At 35.6% G+C, this 15,415-nt stretch overlaps 1 protein-coding gene across 3 annotated transcripts in view; it reads left to right on the top strand.

Annotated features, from left to right (window-relative positions):
* The window catches only part of GSK3B (glycogen synthase kinase 3 beta), a 202,792-nt gene that overhangs the window by 140,109 nt on the left and 47,268 nt on the right, over positions 1 to 15,415 (top strand). The window lies entirely within an intron of this gene.

Raw genomic sequence — 15,415 nt, 5'->3', positions numbered from 1 at the left:
TCTGGTTTCAGCAGAGTGATTCAGTTATACATGTGTCCATTCTTTTTCAAATTTTTTTCCCATTTATGTTATTACAGAGTATTGAGCAAATTCCCCTGTACTGTACAGTATGTCCTTGTTGGGTCTTTTTAACTTTTACTAGTTATTTCCTGGACTGTGATTAAGTTGTTTTAAAGTCCTTGTACTTGATTTGCAAAAATATTTTTGAAAAAATGATTTTGCTAGGTATCACTGTGTGCAGGTGTGATTGAAAACACCGTGTGTGATCAAGAATCTTCCTTACTATCCATATAGTTTCTTTATGATTTGTACCTGAGATCACTGCTATTTGCCATCTTTTTTTGGTAACTCATCTTTCAGTTTCAGATTGAAGCTTTCAACTTAGTTCAGCAGATCTGCATCCTTCCCAATTCCTACACTACACTCAGATCTAAGTTCGGATAGTTTGATTTTCTTGTTTCCTAAAAGCCTTTGTATTCTTTGTTATTATTCAAATTAGTATTCTAATACAGGAGTTGGCAAACTTTCTGTAAAGGGCTAGATAAAACGTTTTAGGCTTTGTCGGCAAAAAATGGAAGTCACGGATGTCTGAGATACATAACAGAAAAGAAAACAGGACAGAAAACAGAAAAACAAATTTTCACAAATTTTTCATTGATGAAATTCAAATTAATGTAATAATTGAGTAGTGCAAGTCTATTGATTAGAAGAATGAGTTTCTTTTGAGGAGCATGTGAAAATTCTCTTAATCATGGTTCAAAGTCAGTGTTTCATAACCTCGAATTGAGGGCAAATGTTTATCTTGAAAATCATTTCTTAGTTCATGTTAGTTCAGTTGCTCAGTCATGTCTGACTTTTTGAGACGCCATGAACCGCAGCACGCCAGGCCTCCCTGTCCATCACCAACTCCCGGAGTCCTCCCAAACCCATGTCCATTGAATCAGTGATGCCATCCAGCCATCTCATTCTCTGTCGTCCCCTTCTCCTCCCTCCCTAAATCTTTCCCAGCATCAGGGTCTTTTCAGATGAGTCAGTTCTTTGCATCAGGTGGACAAAGTATTGGAGTTTCAGTTTCAACATCAGTCCTTCCAGTGAACACCCAGGACTGATCTGCTTTAAGATGGACTGGTTGGATCTACTTTCAGTCCAAGGGACTCTCAAGAGTCTTCTCCAACACCATAGTTCAAAAGCATCAATTCTTCAGCGCTCAGCCCTCTTTATAGTCCAACTCTCACATCCATACATGACCACTGGAAAAACCATAACCTTGACTAGACAGACCTTTGTGGACAAAGTAATGTCTCTGCTTTTTAATATGCTATCTAGGTTGGTCATAACTTTCCTTCCAAGGAGTAAGTGTCTTTTAAAAATTTCATGGCTGCATTCACCATTTGCAGTGATTTTGGAGCCCAGAAAAATAAAACCAGCTGCTGTTTCCACTGTTTCCCCATCTATTTGCCATGAAGTGATGGGACCAGATGCCATGATCTTAGTTTTCTGAATGTTGAGCTTTAAGCCAACCTTTTCATTCTCCTCTTTCACTTTCTTCAAGAGGCTTTTTAGTTCCTCTTTCTGCCATAAGGGTGGTGTCATCTGCATATCTGAGGTTATTGATATTTCTCCCGGCAATCTTGATTCCAGCTTGTGCTTCTTCCAGCCCAACGTTTCTCATGATGTACTCTGCATATAAGTTAAATAAACAGGGTGACAATATACAGCCTTGACGTACTCCTTTTCCTATTTGGAACCAGTCTGTTGTTCCATGTTCAGTTCTAACTGTTGCTTCCTGAGCTGCATACAGGTTTCTCAAGAGGCAGGTCAGGTGATCCGGTATTCCCATCTCTTTCAGAATTTTCCACAGTTTATTGTGATCCACATAGTCATGTGTCCTCTGGATTGGGCCATAGTTTGCTGACCAATCAAGTCAATACAACCAATCAGCATTTCTTCTATCCCCAGGCTTTCAGTTTAATGTATTTGAATTTACCACACCACAGTTCTCTGTACATATCACCATTTAATTTGGCATATATGTTTAGCTTATTAGAACTGTGTCATTTCTCTACCAATTATAATTTAGAACCATGTGATGGTTTATTCTTTGTCACTACTTTTAATGAGTTCGTACATGAGATTAATACAGATGAAATTGCTTAGAAGCTAAGCTGGATAACTGTGATAAGTCATATATTTCATGCTTGCCATCATATCTTGTAAAACTTTAAGTCCAAAGCTTATTTTACCACTTTTTCTCAGCCCTCCTAATTCCATTTTCTACTAATATTGGTTTGTTCTTATTTAATTTTAGTAGAAACTGTCAGTTTGTTATTGATGTTTGATGACTTCATTTTTATTTAGGGCTTATTTGTTGCAGGTTGTCCATGATTAATTTGTTGTAGTAGGCCGACTCTAAAACAAAACACTTCTCATTTATATATTATCTTGTCATCTTGCACTTATAGATTGTCATCACCTAGCTAAGTTCCAAGATCACTATATAGACATTTTGAAGGTGTTATAATGGATGTTAGACAACGTCCCAGGGCAGTTTGGAATATCAAACTTCTCAGCCCTTTTTACAGTTTTTAAGCAATACCACCCAGGGTAGATAAAATATCAGTATTAATTTACCACCCATTTGGTGACCTGAAGTTATACATTTCATTGAGTTTAATCAATAGACATTGTGTGTGTGTGTGTGTGTGTGTGTAGTATAGCTCTTAAATCTTACTGCATGGAGGTTAATAAACATTGTAGGAATTTTGTGTGTGTTTAATATAGCTCTAAGTCTTGTTGATCCTGTCTGTACACTTGTACTTTACATATTGAATATCTGTGATGTTTCATTGAAATAAGAAAGCATAACTAATTCTAACGTAACTGTTCCAGTTTTCCTGATCTAAGTTGTATGTCAGAAAAGAGTTGTATAGGTTAGCTTTCAAAGTTAAATGTTATTAAGACGTTTTATATTTTAAGCGAATATTGCCATTTCTGCTAATCCGGACTTCAAGAATAGATTTGAGTTTTCTATGAAAAGTGGTCTCCCAGGTGCCCAACTCCAGCCTCAGTTTTTTTGAGATGTTAGTCCTGAGCCCTTAGTTCTTTTGGAAACTAGGGAATCTGTGTTACTTTTCTTCTCTGCTCTCTTTCCATTTTCTTTCTTGAAAACCTCATGTGTATTCCTCTTGAGTATCTGGAGGTAGCTGATATACCCCCAAACCCATAAAATAGTTACTCTTTTCTTTGAGTTTATGCAGAAAAGGAACAATCGTACAGCAAACTTCATAAATTTTATAAATGGTAGAATTGCCTAATTATAAACTTTCTTAGCTGAACTTAAGCTCTAATCTGATGTGAAAAACTAACTCATTGGAAAAGACCCTGATGCTGGGAAAGATTGAGGGCAGGAGGAGAAAGTGGTCACAGAGGATGAGATGATTGGATAGCATCATCGACTCAATCAATGGACATGAGTTTGAGCAAACTCTGGGAGATAGTGAAGGACAGGGAAGCCTGGCGTGCTGCAGTCCATGGGGTCACGAAGAGTCAGGCATGACTTAGCAACTAAACAACAAACTTTCTGAGCAGGAACTTTCTTTTATTGTTACATTTTAATATCCAAAGGCACCATAATAGTTTTCAAGAAATAGTTAAGCTGAATTAAGCTGCTAGATCAGTGTTCATCGATGAATTTGGAATTACCTAGGAATTAATAAGAAAAGTTAGTGTGATTGTTATTGTATATGTTGTTTATTAAACTTTATTGGCTTAGATGTCCATGCCAATAATTCATAGAATAAGTAACACAGAGTATTATAAACTGAGCTAACTTAGCGTAACATTTTAAATCTCCTCCCTATCTATCCTCAAACAATGCTTTTACAGAATATTAAGAGTAAAATTAAAATATCTTCAGAGTAAGTTAGAAGTATAGGGCAGTATGGCATTGAAAGTCATGAAAAATCATTTTTAAGCATGAAAAACACCTAGCTTTCTGAGATTGATTTCATACAGAGGATTATCAGATCAGAATCTTATTATACCTTTTAATCTCTGAGTATCAAAAAAGTGCTTAACTTTTCAAAGCATTTGTAGATAAGAGAGATTCTGTTTGGAAAGTCTCAGATAATAGGATTTCTTAAATTCTTCCTTAACATACTAGTTAAAATAATCTTAAGACAAATCTGATGTGGTTTCAGATACCTGGGGAAAATAAAACATTTTGGGAGTACATCTGTCAGAAATTTCACAAGCATAGGTTCAGTGATGCAGCATTGTCCATTGGCACTTCTGTCATCAATCATACCAGTGGGGTTGTTTAGAAAAAGTCTTCCGAAGACTTAAAGAAGGTAGTGTTTTTTTAATGTTGATTGCTTTTTTTATCACTATGTATGGTATAATTTTATGTGCTTAGTGCAGAAAACATACCCAGACACAAATACAAGGAGAACAAAAATAATCACTTACTGTTCTAGTACATCATGAAAAATAACTTCTATGAATATTTTTATACACTTTTCTGTGCATGTGTATGTTAAAACAAAAATACCATCTGTTTTGTGGACTTTTTTGTTTTACTAAATAATTAATTGTATTTCTCATGTGAAGAAGTATATGTTGACGAAGTGTTTTTTTTTTTGACTGCATAGATTGGACTGTAGATTCTATTCTGAATTACATAATTGATTCTGAGAAGAATAATGTAAAAGTGAAGTGATAGATGATTGCTTTTAAAAAAATTATATATTTAGCTTCTCAAAGATATGATTAACTCCTTACATAAATGTAAGATTTCCCCAAAGTTCCCCGGATATACTCAAGATGATGCAGTCTAGGAAATTCTGAACCTGGGACTGCTGTAGGTTTCACTAATAGCTTCTTTTCCCCCTCCAAATTTTAAAACACAAACTTCAAGTAAGGCAAGGTGAGCTTCAGTCTAAAGTTCAATTTTGGGATTAAAATAACACAGAACTGAATATTTGATAGAAATCAGTCATTTTGTAGAATTTCCAATTTTAAATATTAATGTTGCTAGAGATATAATTTGATTTATTTCATAAATATTTATTTATGCTTTGTAATAAGTTGACCATTTCTTTCTAATGGAAGTTTTAAAGACAGAAGTAGTTAGAGTACACCTTTCTGATAATAGATTTTTTCTGTAGCTTTCATAGCTATAGTAACTACCTTTTTAAATTTGGATTTATGTCTTTTAGAAAAACATGACATTAAACATGTAGATGCCTTTAAAAATTTTTTATTGAAGTATAGTTGATTCACAATGTTGTGTCAGTTTATGATGTACTGCAAAGTGATTCAGGTGTGTGTGTGTATGTGTGTGTATATATATATATGTATATTCTTTTCCATTATAGTTTATTACAGGATAGTGAATATAGTTCCCAGTGCTATGCAGTAGGACTTCACTTTGTGTCATTTTATATATAATAGTAGTTTCTATCTGCTTATCTTAAACTTCTAATTTATCCCTCCCCCATCCTTTTCCCTCTTTGGTAATCATAAGTTTCTTTTCAAGGTCTGTGAGTTTGTTTCTCTTTGGTAAATAAGTTCATGTCATACTTTTCTCTTAGCAGTAGTTACTCATTTTAGATACTTACATAGATGTTTCTTACACGGGAAAGAACTAGTACAATCTTAGCTCTAGCAGAAACTTTAGGAATTTGAAAGTTTCTGGAAAACAATGGAAAGTTTCTGTGGAAAACAGTGAGATCCAAATAATCTTTTGATTATTTTATTATAGTTAAGTAGGTGAACTTTGTTTCTTGTGGTACCTAAAAGCTTGAAAAAGCAGAAGATTTAGCAGTGGAGAGTGGGATTAAAGAGAGTGGAGAGTGGGATTAAAGACTTCCCTAGTGGTTCAGTGGTGAGGAGTCTTAGCTGCCAGTGCAGGGGATTAGGTTCAGTCCCCGATCTGGGAAGATTCCACATGCCATAGGACGACTATGCCTGTGCTCTGCAACTACTGAGCCCATGCGCTCCAGAGCCCCTGCTTTGCAGCAGAAGCACCACCACAATGAGAAGCCCATGCCCTGCAGCTAGAGAGTAGCCTGCGTGTAGCAGTGAAGACCAAGCACAGCCAAAAACAAATAAATAAAATTATTTTTTAAAAAAGAGAGGGGGGAAGGTTTTCATTTTTTACTGTTCTGTGATACTGATTTTTTTTTTTTTAAATCATCTTTTTGTAATCCCAGAAACTGAAAAAGAACGGATGTTTTCAGTTGTTTTATGCCAGAATCTTTTGTTAGTAAACAAATAGATACAGTTACATAGAGTTAAGAGGGTTGCATTTTATTACAAATATCTATCTAAATCATTGTTTTCCTGGTCTTTCGATTTGACTGATGACTCTTTGCAGCATGTGTTAGTCACTCAGTCATGTGTGATTCTTTGCGACTCCATACCCTGCCAGGCTCCTCTGTCCATGGAATTCTCCAGGCAAGAATACTGGAGTGGGTTGCCATTGCCTTCTCCAAGGAACCTTCCCAACCCAGGGATCAAACTCAGGTCTTCTGCACTGCGGGCAGATTCTTTGCTGTCTGAGCCACCAGGGGCTTTGCACGGTAATTTAGACAAATAGATCAGTGATTATCTGGCCCCTCAGAGGTCTGCATTTTCAAATACTGGTAAAATGCTGCTAGTCATAAAAGCTGCTACCCAGTGAGCACTTCCTCTGCACCAGACACCAAGCTCAGCCCTTGACACATGTTTCCACGTTTAACCCTTTAATCCTAGCAAGACGATGATGCTGACGAAGATCAGTACTATGACTGCCACATCTGGGAAGGGTTGGGTGGTAGGAAAATCTGTCTGATTCATCTTTAGCTAAATTGGTGTCCTCTATTCATGGAATTTTGTAGCTCTCGGGGAAACAATATGATACTTAATGTCAACTTATTATCTAGAACTCACTTAATTTAGTGTTTTTCACGTGTGACCACAAAATAAAGGAAAATGCTCCTAAATCCTATTGTAATGAATATACTAAATCAGTTTGTGATGTCTTTGGGCTAAGTTTAATTGTACTTCATCTAAATTAATCAAGACTGTAAAAGTGGATTCCTGTGCTTTCAAGTACAGCTCAGTGTTACCTTCCTCATCTTTGCTTTGCAAATACTAGCTTTCATTTATCTCCGTATTATGGATTGTTTAGCACCTTTGTATGCCCTGTGTCCTGGCTTGACATTTTCACCATCAAATAGTCTTTCAGACAGAGGTCTAAGAGACTAATGAGAATTTAATAAGTATAAATTACTTTTCTTCCTAAGTTTTTTGATGGATCCATGATGTATCTTTGCCAACACGTATTTGGAGCTTAATCATATGTTACTTGATGGTATTTCTTTTGTTTTCATGGAGCTCTTCTTTTTAACAGACTACAGGGACAACATATTAAACTTAGTTCTCTTGCCCTTTTCCACTCCCCAGAACTAGTAAGCACACCACGTGGTACAGATTTTTACTTATAATGTATAATATGTAATATATATAAAAATATTTTATTGTTTTTTCATTCTTGTTTTATTGTTTACATTTTTCTGTGTTTATTACTGACTAGAGCAGCAACTTTTAGTTGCTTTTGCATCATGAACCTCTTTGAAAATTTTTCATAGCAATGGACTCACCCCCAGAAAAACATATATGCTAAAATTTGGCATATGATATCAGGTGAACCTTGGACTTTCTGAAGCCTATCTTGAATATCTAGATTAAATATCCCTATTCTAGTGCAAAGAATAATGGTTACAATTTATAGTAACTGCCTGCAGTATAAATACTACACGCATAGTGTCAGCACTTTAAAAATAAGTAAATGAGTATTAGAAAAATCATTTTAATGTAAAATTTCTCAGTTGCATCTTTACATGAATATGTTGTACATAGGCCAGAAAAAACATCAGTTTTATGTTGCTACTATGAAATTTTACTAACTCTATAGTAACTTACTCACACTTGGTTAAATCTCTATATGCTTATATGTAAGTGTGCCCAGGCATGAAAAAGTGGTGTCATGGCAATGTGGTCTAGTTAGCTTTTGACTTGAGAATAATGACATCCATTTGAAATTAACTTATCCCAAACAAGCAGTATAAAGTGATTTACTAAGTTGCCAGAATATGTTTTATTTATTCAAAGAAACTTATTTCTTATAAACCTAAGTTTCATGACATTGTCACCTCAAAACTTTTGTATTAGTAGTTATATTTTAGAACCTGAGTCAGACAACCACCCACAAAATTACTCTTTGTGGAATATAATACACTTATCAACTGTAGATTCTTCTCCACGGTGGCAATTTGAGTTCTTCTGTATATTTGTTTATTTTCAGGGTTCAATATAAAGAAACACTGGACTCTTGTAGAGGGGCATTTATTTTGTTAAAAGCATACTGATTGATATTTCATATTTATAAAACAATTCTTATTGTTTTATTGATACATATAATAGAAGGAAAACACAAAGAAAATCTTGGCTTGTGGTGCTACAACACCACAAAAACTATAACACTAAGAACTGTAGTGTTAGTGATTCTCAGAGGAAGCAAGAGCTAGGGGATGTGTGTATAAAATGTTTACATGTGTCAAAGGGGAGTGTGATTTTTTTACAAGTTTGGAAAATATAGTGAGGTGTTTTTTTTCTTTTTCTTTTTCTTTTTTTTTTAACTCAAGAGATTCTAATCCCATCTGCCACCCCTCTTTTTGTTATATACCCTTACCTTGAACATACAACTATGGCTGACATTCACCTTGGGGGGGCGGGGAATGACCACTGTGACTATGTATTAACCACGAATGACTTTGTTTTACTTTATAGTGAATAATTTGCGTAATCAAAACAGTAATCACCTTTTTTGGGGGAAGGAAACTACTTGTTGCCAAATATAAAATTTTATTAGGGAAGAAAAGTCACACTTCCCACTTTTGAAACTTATTTTATAGCTGCAGTAATCAAGATAGTGCATCTACAGTGGAATATTATTAAGCCACAAGAAGGAAGGAAATTCTGCCATTTTTGTTAACATGGATGGATAGACCTTAGGGCATTATGCTAAATGAAATAAGCCAGACAGAGAAAGACAGCTACTCCATGGTATCACCTGTATGTAGAGTCTAAAAAGAAAAGGAAAAAAGTCAATCAGAGAGAGTAAAAAAGTGGCTGCCCCTGGGGTTAGGGAGTGGAGGAAATGAGGAGAGGTTGGTAAAGAGGACAGATTTTCTAAGATGAATGAGGTCTGAGAATCTGATGTAAAACATGCTGGTTATAGCTGATAACACTATTGACCTAAATGTTCTCACCAGAAGAAGGAAGAGAAGAAAGAAAAGTGTGAGGTGATGACTATGTTAATTAACTAGATAGTATAGGTATCCTTTTACAATGTGTATGTATATAAAATCACAACTGTGTGCATTTAGTATGTCTTACGATTTTGTCAGTTAAACGTCAAGAAAGGGGGGTGAGAAAGTTTAGTACCGACATGAGCATAGGCATGTAGGTCAATGGAGTACAATTGAATGTCTAGAAATAAACCTTTATGTTTATGGTCAGATTACCTTTGACAAGGCTTCCGGGGCAGTTCAATGGGGAAGCAGTAGTCTTTTTAACAAATGATATTTGGGCAACTGGATATCCATATGCAAAAGAATGAAGTTGGACCCCTACCTCTCACACCATGTACAAAAATTAACTCAAAATGTATAGGCCTAGAGCTAAGATTGTAAACCTCTTAGAAAGAAACATAGGTGTAAATGATTTTTTTTTTAGACACGAAACCAAAAGCACAAGTGACAGTAGAAAAAACATATATATTGAACTTCATCAAAATTTAAAAATTTGTTTCCCGAAGGCTACCATCCAGAAAATTAAAAGGCAACACACAGAATTTCAAAAAAATTTTGCAAATTATATATATGATAAGGAATTTCTATCTAGAGTAAGGAACTCGTACAACTCAACCATAAAAAGATAGCCCAAGAGAAAAATGGGCAAAGGATTCGAATTAACATTTCTCGAAAGAAGACATACAGGTGACCAGTAAGGACACACAAAAAAAGATGCTCAACATTGTTAGTCACTAGAGAAATGCAAATCAGATCCGTAATGAACACTAGATCATATTTATTAGGATGGCCAAAATAAAGACCCACAATAACTAGTATTGGTAATGTGCGTGTTTAGTTTTTCAGTTGTGTCTAACTCTTTGCAACCTTATGGGCTGTAGTCCGCCAGACTTCTCTGTCCATGGGATTCTCCAGGCAAGATTACTGGAGTGGGTTGCCATGCCCTCCAAGGGATCTTCCCAACCCAGGGATTGAATCTGCATCTCCTGCATTGCAGGCGGATTCTTTACCCACTGAGCCACCTGGGAATCCTTACCAGAGGATGTGGAGAAATTGAAACTTTCATACATTGCTCGAGGGATTGTTAAATGGTATAAACAAAAAATGGATTTGCACTTCCTCAAAATAATAGGGTTACCACACAACCCAGCAATTCCCTTCATAGGAATTTGAAAACATTTATCTACAAAAAAACTTGTACATAAAGGTTTGTAGCAGTATTATTTATAGCCAAAAAAGTATAAACATTTCAAGTGTCCATCAGCTGATGAATGAAAAATGTCAAATACAGACTATCACAGAAAATATCAAGCACAAAAGGACACATGTTAATGTGATTCCATTTATATGAAATGTCCAGAATAAGCAAATCTGTAGAGACAGAAAGTAGATTAGTGGTTGTCAGTAATTGGGGAGAGTAGAAATGGGAGTTGACTGCTCATGGGTACAGGGTTTAATTTGGGGATGATGAACATGTTCTGAAATCAGATAGCAGTTGATGGTTGTACACCACTGAATATAGTAAAAAAGAAGTAAGTTCTATAGAGGGGTGTATATCTCAAAGCTTTGTTTGTTTTTTAAGACAAAATTGAAGACATCTACCTACAGAACTTCTGAAAAGGGTGTGTTGCTGTTTCCACCATATTTTAAGAAAGGCAGTAAACTGACCATAGCTTTGCAAAGCACTCAGATTCACTTAAGTGACAGGTGGCACAGGGCTAAACGAAGTAAATCATGGACACACAAAGGGACCCTCCTGTACTAGTTTAGGCTGAATAAATACTTTAGCCAAAAGGATTTATTCAAATACTTTTGAATAATTTATTCAAATACTTTTGTTGTGTTCAAAATAACATGACAGCTTGATGCTCTTTTCTTCACTAATATTCCTAATGGGATTTTAATGATTGTGCTGCTACTGCTGCTTTAGCTTTGGGGATGGGGGAAGGTTCCTTGCCTTTTGGAGATCAGAGGAAAACCCTGAGAAAGAAACATTGCAAACTGCACACAAAAATCCTTATACCAAAATTTCACTCATTTATTATAGGAGAGGTCAATAGAAACTGTATGAAATCTGCATGTAAGCGTCTGCCTGCAGTGCAGGAGACCTGGGTTCGATCCCTAGGTTGGGAAGATCCCCTGGAGAAGGAAATGGCAACCAACTCCAGTACTCTTGCCTGGAAAATCCCATGAGTGGAGGACCTGGGTAGTCTATAGTCCATGGGTTGCAAAGAGTCAGACACAACTGAGTGCCTCCACTTGTCTTGTTTTGATAGTTAAGTATTTTAGCTACCTACATATAATGTATTTAAAAAGTTTAAAACCCGTAACTTGTAGGGATATATACCAGAGAGCATAACATTTTATATCAATCCTTTGGAAGTGAAAATGTAGTGATTCCAGTGTCAGTAGAGTACTGATATTTTGAAATAGAGTAGCTCAGTGACATGATTTTTGGTTTTCACGTTGTCATATTTATGATATAGACCAGTTAACCTGACAGTTATCCAATTTAAATAAATGTTCTTTTATGCAGAAATTTCTCCTGCCTCTGTGTTACAAAATTTTTTATCTGCTTATTTTAAAAGCTTTGATTGAATTCATAATGGCCATGTATCCTTTCAGTCTTTCAGGATGCATCACATTAACAGCATGTTGATTTAGTGAACCATTTGGGCCTACACAGAGGGTCTTTGCCCTCAAGGAGTTCAGAGACTTATTGAGGGGAGGTAAGGCAGCTCTGACCCCAGAAGTCTGATGATCAGAGTACAGAGGCAGAAGTATCCTATTTGGAGAGAATCCTATCTGGAAAGATTTCATTTAAGAGGAAATTCTTGAACTGAATCTTGAAACATGCAAAGATACTCACCAGTGAGAGGAAGGGAATGGAGGGCGTATGTGCTAATTTGGACAGGGATGCTTAGTGAAGTCAGGTCTATCATGTGTTACTTTATGGTTCGAGCATAAAGTTCTGAATGGTGGGGATAGTGTATCAGTTTACCAGGAGGCTGGAGGTGTGGGCAGTGGCCAGAACACTTTTAGCTTGTAAGCACTTGGAAGCCACTGAAGGATTTTAAGCAGAGGAGTAACAGATTTCTAATAGAATTTCTTTGGCTTCAAGTTTGTTTTAAAGGCCACACATGTAGTTCTCTTGCTGAAGTTTGGCGACCTCTGGTGTTGGGCTATTAAAACGCAAAGCTGTGAAAGAAGTGTCTTTCAGAGCTTTTGTCAGATGATTCTTAGCTTTATTTCTTTGAAGACATGAATCATAATTCATCACTTGATATTTATTGGTGTCTAGCTAAATTTGAAGCTAAGTGAATGTAAAAAATTGTACAACAAATGTGATGGGACTGGATACAAATGAAACAGTTGATTTAATCATAAAAGTTGAACAACTTCCCAAAGGGTTGTGACAGGCTAATCTCTGATCTTTGAGTCTTTCCACCACCTACCCCCATGACATTCTAGGATAGTAGGCTTAAAAAATGCTTTTTTGCAATAAATGGAAAGATCCTATTCTAATAGCAGATAACTCAGAGTACATACTCTTCGCAGTGGTGTGATCATTTTGAACATCCCCCTCCTTTTACTGTGTGAGAGATACCATAGTTATAGAAAAGTATATACAATATTATGTGCAGTTTCATTTTCTTTAAGTTGTGGGGCACTCAGTTTTTAGGAAATCCAGAAATAATAATTATTTTTTAAATGTACCTTTAGTCTTAAAAGCTTCTGGGGAAAAACTAATCTTCCATCTCTTAAAATTTGAGGGAACCCTGAGACTTGTTTTGTGTCTGAAGTGTTAGGGTCCATGTCAAACATACATTTCTTTTCTAATGTATGAAATGAAAAAGTTTAAGTATATGATTTCCAAATATAAATCAGCTGAAATAAGTCAAGTAGAAATATACTCTGAACCTAGTAGAAGCTTAATATATAAAAGATATACTCAAAAGTAGAAATGGGATAGTTGACTTGTTTTTTGTTGTTGTTATTATTGATTGCAGATTGTGATGCATTCAGAATCTTTGCTCTTCATAATCTTTCACTTGTTAACCTTTAAGACTTTAATGTTGCTATCTATCCATTATCTAATCCTTATTCTCTATCAACACTCAACTGATACAGTTACCCAAATCATGCTGTTTTCTACCTCATACCTAGAGTGCATAGAATGTGTGTCTGATTCATTTGCTTCCTAGATTCCTTAAGTAAAATTAGCTCTTGTCTCTCCTTCCAGCATCCTTTCCTGAATCTTTTCCTTACTCCAGTTCATTGTAGTACTTTCACCTCATAGATCTCTGTGCTTATTTTGTTGTACTGATCTTGGCTATTTGAAGTTGATTTATAATGTACAGGGGTTGTCTGTTGGCTCAGGTGGTAAAGAATCTGCCTGCAATGCAGGAGACGCAGATTGGATCCCTGGGTTGGGAAGATCCCTTGAAGAAGGGAATGGCTACCTACTCCAGTATTCTTACCTGGAGAATTCTATGGATAGAGGAGCCTGGAGGGCTACAGTCCGTGGGGTCGCAAAAAGTTGGATATGACTGAGCAGCTAACTATAATGTACAAGTCTTTCTGCCCTACAGTTCCTTGAGCAAGGGAACTCAGTAAATATGTTAATTGAGTGGAGTGACTTAGGAGACTGAAAAAAAAAATTTAATGCCTCTCAATTATGTCTTACCTTTGCATCCTTACATTCCTTTGCATCTTAATTCACATCTTAGCTTTCTTAAAGACTGTATGCACTGTATATAAAATAATTCTGATTTTAAGGTTTGGCAGACTCTGATACTTTTAATGCTAGCCTTAAAATAGCAACAGAAGAAAGATAAACATGGTTGTGTTTAGTATAGTAATGGCATCACAAATTACATAATGGTCTGTTTTTTACTTTTTAAATTAATTTCATAGTGGTGTAGTTTACATACAATAAAGTATAACAATTTTAAGTGTACAGTTTAATGAGTTTTGACAGACATTTATACTATCCTGGTCAAGATTTAGAACATGTCTGTCATCCCCAAACATGTTCTTGTGTACCGCCTAGGGTAACCAAATGTCTCAGATTGCCCAAGACTCAGAGATCTGCCAGGATAGTCCCAGGTAAGCTGGGACAGTTGATCACCCTGTTTGTGTACCTTTGCAGTCTCCCATCTTTTGTTTCAGGTTACCGTTAGTCTGCTTTCTGTCACCGCAGGTTAGTTTTTCCTATTCTAGAATTTCATATGAATGGAATTATGTTGTGTTTGTGTGTGCGCTCTGTATCTGGCTTTTTTAGTTCAACATCATGTTTTTGTGATTTATCCATCTTTGTATTACCTATTCTAAGAGTTGTTTATCCATTTACCTGTGGATTAGCATTTGACTTGTTTTTTGTTTTGGCTGTTATGAGTAAAGCTTCTCTTTTTGTTTAAACAAACCTGTGTTTACATTTCTCTTCAATAAAGAACAGGACTGAAATTGCTGTCATGTGATAAATGTGTGTGAACTTTGTAAGAAATCATCAAACTGTTTTCCAGAGCAGTTTTACTGTTCTGCACTTCCATCAGCAGTGTATGAGAGTTTCAGTGTTTTATATTTTCATCAACATACAGTATTTATAATAATTTTAAATTTAGTCTTAAACTTGCTTTTATTAGGAAATGTCCCTCTTTATTTTTGTTCAATTTCCTTGTACTGAAGTCTACAATTTTCTGATATTGCATTGAGTCTGATAGTTTTTGCCTTTAATTGGAGTGTTTGACCATTTACATTCAATGTAATTATTAATATGGTTGGGTTTAAATATTCCACCTTGGTATTTGTTTTCTTTTTATTGTTTGTTTCTTCCTCTCCCTCTTTTACTGCTATCTTGTGGTTTATAATGAGTGTTTTTTATTTTTCCTGTTGACTTTTTAAGCTATATTGATTGCCATGTTACATTTTTTAAAGTTTGTTCTAAGATTAAACATAGGCATCCTGCTCTATCACAGTCTACAAATAATAATATACCACTTTGCATATAAAGTAAGAACCTTACAGTAGCATATTTCCATTTCCCCTTCCTGTCCATT

The sequence above is a fragment of the Muntiacus reevesi genome, chromosome 8, assembly GCF_963930625.1.
Source record: "Muntiacus reevesi chromosome 8, mMunRee1.1, whole genome shotgun sequence".
In the NCBI taxonomy this organism is placed as follows: domain Eukaryota; kingdom Metazoa; phylum Chordata; class Mammalia; order Artiodactyla; family Cervidae; genus Muntiacus; species Muntiacus reevesi.
Note: the sequence above shows the minus strand (reverse complement) of the source record. Positions and strands in the feature narration are given on the sequence as shown.